Source organism: Hemiscyllium ocellatum, chromosome 19, assembly GCF_020745735.1.
Source record: "Hemiscyllium ocellatum isolate sHemOce1 chromosome 19, sHemOce1.pat.X.cur, whole genome shotgun sequence".
NCBI classification, from domain to species: domain Eukaryota; kingdom Metazoa; phylum Chordata; class Chondrichthyes; order Orectolobiformes; family Hemiscylliidae; genus Hemiscyllium; species Hemiscyllium ocellatum.
The window spans coordinates 41,401,031-41,410,872 of NC_083419.1; positions in this window are offsets into that span (position 1 = coordinate 41,401,031).

The following is a 9,842-nucleotide window of genomic DNA, read 5'->3' on the forward strand; positions in this document are numbered from 1 at the left end:
TCTTCTATAATATTCTTTAGTCCTTAATTTCTCAAATGAAATGTAAAAGAAAATAAAATTTCTTCCCAGACTCTTTGATAGGGTAATCGCTTTTGCCCAAAACATCAACTCACCTGCTCCTCAGATGCTGCCTAACCTGTTGTGCTTTTCCAGTACTACAATCTCAACTCTAATCTCCAGCATCTGCAGGCCTCACTTTCGCCTAATCAAAATCAATGCCTACCTCTGAAACTGCCACTTGGGATGGTATACCCTTTTGTCGTCAGTTGATTAAGCAATCTTCCTACCATACAAGTACAGGTCATGCTGTTATAACACATGTTTCGTTAATGTGAATTCACTACAACACGATTGCTGAACTCGGTATATTAAAGTGTGAACATTTAAAGCATGTATTGGTTATAACATGATTCTGGCCCCATTAGTTTAAATGGTGCTGCTATTACGTGATTTTCTTGTAACAAGAAAACAAGCATTGGAACAGAACTACTGCATTACAACAGAACCGACTGTCCTTGTGTAATTAAATACCATATATGATCATTAATGCCACTTTCTCAACATGAGAGTCATTTTGCCATGACTTTGTTAACGCACGTGAAACATGTGCTCCAGACTTCTTCATACTATCTTCCACTATTTGAGATGAAGATTGCAGGAAGGCACGCTAGGAGCAGCACCAGGCTTACCTAAAAATGAGATGCCAACCTGGTGAAGCTACAAAACAGAACTATGAGTGCATCAACAATGTAAGCTGAGTGATAGAGCTAAGTGACTTCACAACTAATGGATCAGATTTAAGGTCTTCAATACTGCCATAGTCAGTCACAAATGGTGGTGGACAATTAAACAATAGATGCTCCACAAACATCCCCATCCTCAATGATGAAAGAGCCCAACACATCAACACAAGAGATAAGGCTGAAGATTTGCAACAAGCTTCAGCCAGAAATGCCCAGTGGATGATTCATCTCAGCCTCCTCTGGAGGTCCCCAGCATCAGAGATGCTTGTCTCCTGCAAATTTGATTCATTCCACATGATACCATGAAGGCTATGCACCCTCGCCTGGCAATAGTCCCAAAGATGTTTTTTCTACATTTGTGACTGCCCTTGATATCAAGGCAACATTTGTCAGAGTATAGCATAAAGGAGCCCCAACAACATTAGAGCTAATGGGAATCAGGGGAAACTCTTAGCTGGTTGGAGTTATACCTGGCATGAAGGAAGGTATGTGTGGATATTGGAGGTCAGTCATCTCAGCTCCAGGACATTTCAGCTGGAATTCCTCAGAGTAGTGCACTGCACCCAACCATTTTCAGCAGTTTGGTCAATGACTTTCCCTATATTATAAGGACAGATGTGAGGATGTTTACTGTTAATTGCACAGTATTCAGCATCATTCTCAACTCTTCTGAAGAGTCCTTTTCCAAATAGAACAAGACCCGGACAATATCCAGGCTTAGGCTGAAAAGTAGCAAGAAGCATTCATGTCACACAAGTACTAGGCCAGAACATATCCAACAAGACAGAATCTAACCATCGTCCCTTGACACCCAATAACATTACCATCACTGAATTCCCTCCTATCCTGGGAATAACGTTGACCAGAAATGGAACTGGACTATCCATGTAAAAGGATCAGGTCAAAGCCTAGGAATCCTGCAACAAGAAACTCGCCTTCTGACTCCCAAAGCCACCATTTACAAAGCATACGTCAGGAACATCAGGAATACACTCCACTTGCCTTGATATACGCAGCAAATAACACTTAAGAGGCTTGATGCCACCCAAGACAAAGTAGCCCACTTGATTGGCACACATCACCAAGCATCCACTCCCTCCACCAATGATGCACCTCAGCAGCTGTGTGTGCCATCCACAAGATTAACAACAGATGTTCACTAAGGCTCTTTAGATAGCACCTTCCAAACCCATGATCATTCCATTTAGAAGGACAAAGGCAGCAGATACATAGGAACCTCGCCACCTTCAAGTTTCCTTCCAAGACACATTTCACCTGAAGTTGGAAATTTACTGCCTTCCATCAGTTTCCACTGAGTCAGAATTTTGAAACTCCGTTCCTAACAGCATTTTCTGTGATCCTCCACAAATTAACAACAACTCATGATGGCAGCTCACCATCACCTTTTTTGAGAGCAATTAGGGATGGGCAATAAACATTGCCCCAGCCCTCATAAATGAATAAGAGAAGCAGCATTCTTTTCACTTCACTCGGTGCCTGTTGCATGATGCTCTGGGATACAGAGGAACAAGTAGTCACCCCAAATGTTAAACACTTCATGCTGCCACAGCCTTTAATGTATGTTTGAATAGAAAGTTGTTCCTTGTTCTTGTCAGTTAATTCTTATTGCAAATCTTCATTGAACTAATCGATTTTACTGAACACCTTTCCAATTGCTAAATTAGAAATCAATCCTTCACATGAAAGCAATGGTATCGATTTCAATCATTTTATTTACCATTTGAATATAATCTCCATAAATGATTGCTGTCTCATCGACCTTTCTGAAGTCCATTCATTGCTCTCCAACATCTTAATTGTTCCCAATCTTTCTAAAATGTTTAGCTCTTAACTTACTGTTTCCAATTGTGCATCGGCACTGGCTTAACCTTGCAGAATATCAGCTGTACTTTATAGGACATAGAATGTAGAACATAGAACAGTACAGTGCAGTACAGCCACTTCGGCCCTTGCTGTTGTGCTGACCCTTTATCCTACTCTAAGATCAAACTAACCTACATATTCTTCATTTTACTACAATTCATGTACCTAACCAAGAGTCACTTAAATGTCCCTAATGTGTCTGACTCTACTGCCACTGCTGGCAGAGCATTCCATTCACCCACCACTCTCTGTGTAAAGAACCCACCTCTGACACCTTCCCTAAACCTTCTTCCAATTATGCCTCCTCGTGATAGCTATTTCTACACTGGGAAAAAGTCACTGGGAAAAAGTCACTCTACTTATGCCTCTCATCATCTTGTACAACTCAATCAAGCCACTCCTCATCCTCCTTCTCTCCAAAGAGAAAAGCCCTAGTTCCCTCAGCCTTTCTTCATAAGGCATGCCTACAGTCCAGGCAGCATTCCGGTATGTCTCCTCTGCACTGTCTCTAAAGCTTCCACATTCATCCTATAATGAGGTGACCAGAACTGAACACAATATTCCAAGTGTGGTCTAATCGGGACTTTATTGAGCTGAGCATAACCTCACAGCTCTTAAACTCAATTTGCCCTGCTCATGAAAACCAACACATCATATGCCTTCTTAACAACCCTAACAACTTAGGTGGCAACTTTGAGGCATCAATGGACATGGACCGCAAGATCCCTCTGCTTCTCCACACTGCCAAAAATCCTGCCTTTAATCCTATAATCCGCATTCAAATTCAACTTCAGAATTTTCCAGGTTGAATTCCATCTGCCACTTAACAGCCCAGTTCTGCATCCTATCAATGTCTCATTGCAAATTACAACAGCCCTCCACACTATCCATAATTCCACCAACATTTGTGTCATCAGTAAACTTACTAACCACACCCTTCCAGTTCTTCATTCAAGTTTTTTATAAATGTCACAAATAGCAGAGGTCCTAGAACAGATCCCTGCGGAGCACCACTTGTCACTGAGCTCTAGGCTGAATACTTTCCATCTACTACCACCCTCTGTATTCTACAGCCAACCAAGTCTGTATCCCACCACAACAGGATTTTGTATCAGATAGGCCAATGGGCCAAGGAGTGGCAGATGAAGTTTAATTTAGATAAATGTGCGGTGTTGCATTTTGGAAAGGCAAATCAGAGAGAACTTACACACATAATGGTAAGGTCTTGAGGATTGTTGCTGAACAGAGAGATCTTGGAATGCAGGTTCATATCATTGAAAGTGGGGTTGCAGAAGATACGGTAGTGAAGAAGGTGTTTGGTATGCTTTCCTTTATTGTCAGAGCACTGAATATAGGAGTTGGGAGGTCATGTTACGCTGTACAGGACATTGGTTCGGCCACTTTTGGAATATTGTGTACAATTTTGGTCTCCCTTCTATCGGAAGGATGTTGTGAAACTTTTAAGGGTTCAGAAAAGATTTACAAGGATGTTGCCAGGATTGGAGGATTTGAGCTATAGGGAGAGGCTGGGGCTAACCTTACAGAAATTCATAAAATCATGAGGGGCATAGATAGGGTGAATAGACAAGGCTTTTTCCCTGGGTTGGGGGGAGCCCAGAACTAGAGGGCATAGTTTTAGGGTGAGAGGGGAAAATTTTAAAAGGGATCTAAGAGGCAATTGTTTCATGCAGAGGATGGTGCATGCATGGAATGAGCTGCCAGATGAAGTGATGGAGGCTGGTACAATTATAACATTTAAAAGGCATCTGGGTGGATATGAATAGGAAGGGTTTAGAGAGATGTGGGCAAAATGCTGGCAAATGGGACTAGATTAGGTTAGGATATCTGGTCGGCATGGACGAGTTGGACTGAAGAGTTGGTTTCCATGCTGTATATCTCTATGATTCTATGATTCAGACAGCCAACTTTCCCTGCATCCTATGTCTTACTACTTTCTGAATGAGCATTCAATAGGGAACCTTATCAAATGCCTAGTTAAAATCCATGTACACCATATCCACTGATCTAACTTCATCACCCCACACAAAGCCATACTGACTATCTCCAATCAAACTATGGTTTTCTAAATAATCATAAATCCTGTCTCTCAGAATCATCTCCAGTAATTTGCTTAGCAACAATGTAAGACTGACTAGTCTGTAATTCTCAGAATCCATCCTATAGTGAGGTGACCAGAACTGAACACAATATTCCAAGTGTGGTCTAATCGGGACTTTATAGAACTGCTTTTTTGAAAAAGGGAATAATATTTGCCACCCTCCAATCATCTGGTACTACTCCAGTAGACAGTGAGGATGCAAAGACCATCACCAAAGGTGCAGCAATCTCTTCCCTTACTTCCTGTAGTAACCTTGGGTATAACCGGTCTGTGGGGAAATTGAGGACTGCAGATGTTGGAGATCAGAGTCAGGAGTGTGGTGCTAGAAAAGCACAGCAGATCAGGCAGCAGCCATGGAACAGGAGAATCGATGTTTCAGGCATAAGCCCTTCCTGATGAAGTCTGTTCCAGGGGATTTATCTATCCTCATGTTTTTCAAAATTTCCAACATATCCTCCTCCTTAACATCAACCCGTTCCAGCATATCAGCCTGTTTCACACTGTCCTCACAAACGACAAGGTCCCTCTCACTAGTAAATACTGAAAATATTCATTAAGAACCTCTCCTACTGCCTCCAATGCCAGGCACAAATTCCCTCCGCTATCCCTGATCAGCCCCACCCTTGCTCTGGCCAACCTCTTGTTCCTCACGTAAGTGGAGAATACCTTGGGGTTTTCCTTAATCCTACCTGCCAAGGCTTTTTCATGCCCCCTTCTAGCTCTCCTATGCCCATTCTTCAGTTCCTTCCTGGCTACCTTGTAATCCTGTAAAGCCCTGTCTGATCCTTGCCTCCACAACATTAAGTAAGCTTCCTTCTTTGTTCCTCTTGACTAGATGTTTCACATTTCTTGTCATCCAAGGTTCCTTCATCCTACCATCCCTTCCTTGCCTCATTAGGCCAAACCTATCTAGCACTTACAGCAAGTGTCCTTGAAACAACCTCCATATTTCTGTCGTGCATTTCCCTGAGAGTATCTCTTCCCAATTTATGCTCCACAGTTCCTGCATAATAGCATTGTAATTCCCCCTCCCCCAATTAAATACTTTCCATACTGTCTGCCCCAATCACTCTACATAGCTTTGGTTTTGTGATGCCTACACAGAAACCACACAGATGAAGGAACTGCATGGATTATGATCGCTTTTAGCTGACAACATTGCTCTCTGTCTTTTGTACTATGATAAAACTCAGCAGTCATCAACATGAAACAGTGTGACTGGAGAAATTCCCCTTCCACACTTTCTGCAATCATATTATTTAGCTCTGTCAAAATATATAACACAGGGCTATGCAAGAAGATGCAGAGAAAATTATGTGACCATTTCACGTGGAACTCTCCAAAACAGATTCATGAATTGTAATTCAAACTGTCATTGAAAGAGAATGAGAGACCTAAAAATAAGATGTGAGCAGATCATATAAAAGTAATTTATTGTTTTAAAAGCCTCTTGCTGCTAGCTTCCAGTGTTCAAGTTCAAGAACAACAATAGTTCCTGTGACAAAAACAGAACTTGCTGGAGAAACTCAACAGATCTGGCAGCTTCTGTGTAGAGAAAACACAGTTAACATTTCAAGTCCACTGACTCTTCTTCAGAAGTGGGGGGGGGGGGGGGTCACTGCATAACTAAGCATTGCTGCTCCTTTGGATTATACAGTTAATACTGGGTGATTACTGAAATAATTCCAAAGAGGCTACTATTCCGTCATCAAGTCACCCTTTATTTACACATGCATAGTATTTGACACAGGTCTGGCTTCCTCAGAGCCAGCTCTTATAGTGAAAAGAATCTCTGATACTCCTGTTTATATCTGTCAGCCAAGGCTCCCTGATTGCACCAGGTTAACAGCACCAATCAGGGAACTTGCATTATCTGAGGTCCACTTGGCTGACCTACAACTGCTGTACCTCCATGAGCTGAATACTATAAGTTCTGTTTCAACTGCTTTTTCTTAAAGTGTTTCATAGTTGAAATGACAGTCTGGTAGATCCCAATATTCTAACAATGCTGTTATTGCTTACAATTAGCTCAATATATTTCTGTGCTTTGTGCATCTACAGTTGAGCTAGGAAGGGAACTCTGTGTTGGAAGCTCTCTTACCCACAGAATCAACTGGTAAATCTCGTGAACCTTGTTAGAGTATTGCTCTCAAACGGAAATGTAAAACACAGTGACTTTCTTTCAGCAACTAAACAAGGTCATTCTCAGTCCATTTTTTTCATTCTCTTACTGATCAGCCATAAATTAGCATAGATAAAGATTTTGACTTGTGTCTAACCTCAACAATTGGAAGGAAAGAAAGCATTTGCATTTCCACAAAATATAATATGTATTACAACCACAAATGCTGCCATTCCACAACTGCTTTATGTGTCATTCCATGTATTTGAAAGGTGTGAAAGAAAACGAGTTTGAATAAAACAACTCAGGATACGTCTCTGGTGGAATATTTTGATGTCTTTGATATTTACCTTCCTCTCTCCTTCACTGCTCTCAATGCTCATCCTGATTAAGTCACTCACAAGAGTACACACTAACCGATGTAGATTGGTTTATACTGCTGCCAGAGAGCAATGCCTTACTTCTTTGCATGCTGCTGCCTACACCTTGTGTGAGCATGGCCAAAGTCAGATTTCACTACAAAAAGAATGCCATGTTCTGATGTTCTGCCTCTCCCACACACCCTCACCCTCAACAAAACCCAGTGCATTGCTGTGACAGTGCCACTTTAACAGAACAGAATATATTACCTTAATGACTATCCTGGTAAATATACTTGGAAATGTGATAATGAGTCACATCAATCAGGACAGTCTAAGCTGTGCATTCACTGATCTCAGCATGGGATGGGGTGAAGATGTTACTTTTTTTATTGCCAAAAGGTAAGGGAAGAGAATGATCCACCAAATTTTCCACTCCTATTGCTATCCAATGCCACCCGCTGGGACGTGTGTTCCTAGGGATCATATTTGATTGTGAAGTGATTTCATTGAATAATCTACATGAAGATTGACCTGTTGAATAAAGTATTACAGGACAGCTGACATCTTTGGAACAAAAGAGAAAATATGTTCCAAATGAAAAGATGTGGGTGTACATTTTGCTAATAATAACACAAATAAGCGACTGACTAAAAGTCAACCAATTTAAATGAATCCCTTCAGTGTCTAACTATTGTCATTGACAACACATGACCACACAAACCCATTCTCCACATTTCAATTAAACAAACTGGTGACGACAGTAGAATCCAATATCAACCAAACGCCTGCACCGTTCTGAGCTGAGAAGATATTGATGTTTTCTAATAAAGCTCTACACAAGGATTAATTTGCAGGGCTGAGGTATGAGTGAATCCCAATTACCTTTGAAGTAGAAACAAGCAGCTGATCACAGTCACAGTTTTTTCTGTTTCTCTCACATCCTTTCATTTTACATTGAGTCCTAGTTTTACCCTCCCCCGACTAACATCTTTAAGTCCCATCTCGTGGTGGGTCATGCTTTTAATCGAGTACATTAACGACTCAACTAATGAGAACATTAAATGCAAAACCATATCAATCATGACAAATTGTTCATGACAATTCTGCAATAGGCAAATTCTTGGTTCTAAATGAATTACATCATCGATCAGCCTTCTTGACCCAGATCCTTATTTTAGGTTATGAATTAGAGAGTATACTTATAAGAGGGAGGAAGCAAGATGGAAGCTGGATGTTTAAAAGATGGAAAAGGCAAATGAAAGGATGAGCTGTACTTCAGCACCATCTGTGTACAACTGGATCATAGCAACAAGACCTGGGACAGGTCATAGCCATCATCTCAGCAAGATGTGGAGACGCAACTGAAAAGGTGGAATTTAAAGAAATTCCAGAGAAGTGAGTAATGTACATTTGAAACAGTGACATTTCATAATCTGTTTATAGACCTCAGCTAATATTTCACAAGTAAATTCTTGCTACAAGTATTTCAGCTCCACGGTTTCTGGGCCTTTTTATCATTTTCTACATGTTGGGTATTACATTTCTGAGCAGCCTTGTAGGACATTCTCCTGTCAGCTACAGATCTATGTTGGGAATATTTACAGGCTTGATTTCTTTAATAGTGCGTTAATAAGTGAGTTGCAATGACATATGATGCAGGATCAGCATACAGAGCAGTTCCTCTGTTAGGAAGTGAGCCGCAACAAGGTACTTGAAATCTGTGAGAAAACATTTGTCCATTGGTGAAGAGACTGTATCAGAACATACTATCCAGGTATGTTATGCAAGTAAAAAGATAATGATTTGAACAAATATCTTTCACATCAACACAATTTCACAGAATTGTTCTGTCAATTCCTTCTGAGTCAATTTGCACAACTATAAGACCATAAGACCATAAGACATAGGAGTGGAAGTAAGGCCATTCGGCCCATCGAGTCCACTCCGCCATTCAATCATGGCTGATGGGCATTTCAACTCCACTTACCCGCATTCTCCCCGTAGCCCTTAATTCATCAAGAATTTATCAATCTCTGCCCTGAAGACATTTGGCATCCCGGCCTCCACTGCACTCTGAGGCAATGAATTCCACAGGCCCACCTGTGGCTGAAGAAATGTCTCCGCATTTCTGTTCTGTGGTCCTGCAGTCAAAAACTGAGATAAATAGCTAGTTAATTTGTTTGCAGGTATTTGTTGAGACACAAATATTGATCAGGAAAACTCAGTCCTTCTTTGAACAGTGCCATGAAATCTTTCACATCCACAAACGGATAAATCACAAATTAATTTCTGGTCTGAAAAACAGCACATTGAACAATCCAATGGTATCTCAGTATTTGACCTAGTTTTGCAGTATGTGCAACAATTTAAAGTCTTTTGTGGGTTGTGAGTGCTACTGGCTAGTCATCCCTAATAAATACACATGTGACCCAAAAACTTTGCGTTTTTTGGTGTACTCTTGCCATAATTGTTCATGTATATTTAACAGCTGGTGAATTAATCTGAGATTCACCTACGCCTGACTTCTGTTGTTAAATTACTACTGGAGCTGCTTGAAGCTGAATCTATAGTATTCCAAACATTGATCTCTATTATAACATTGGAGAGTCTCT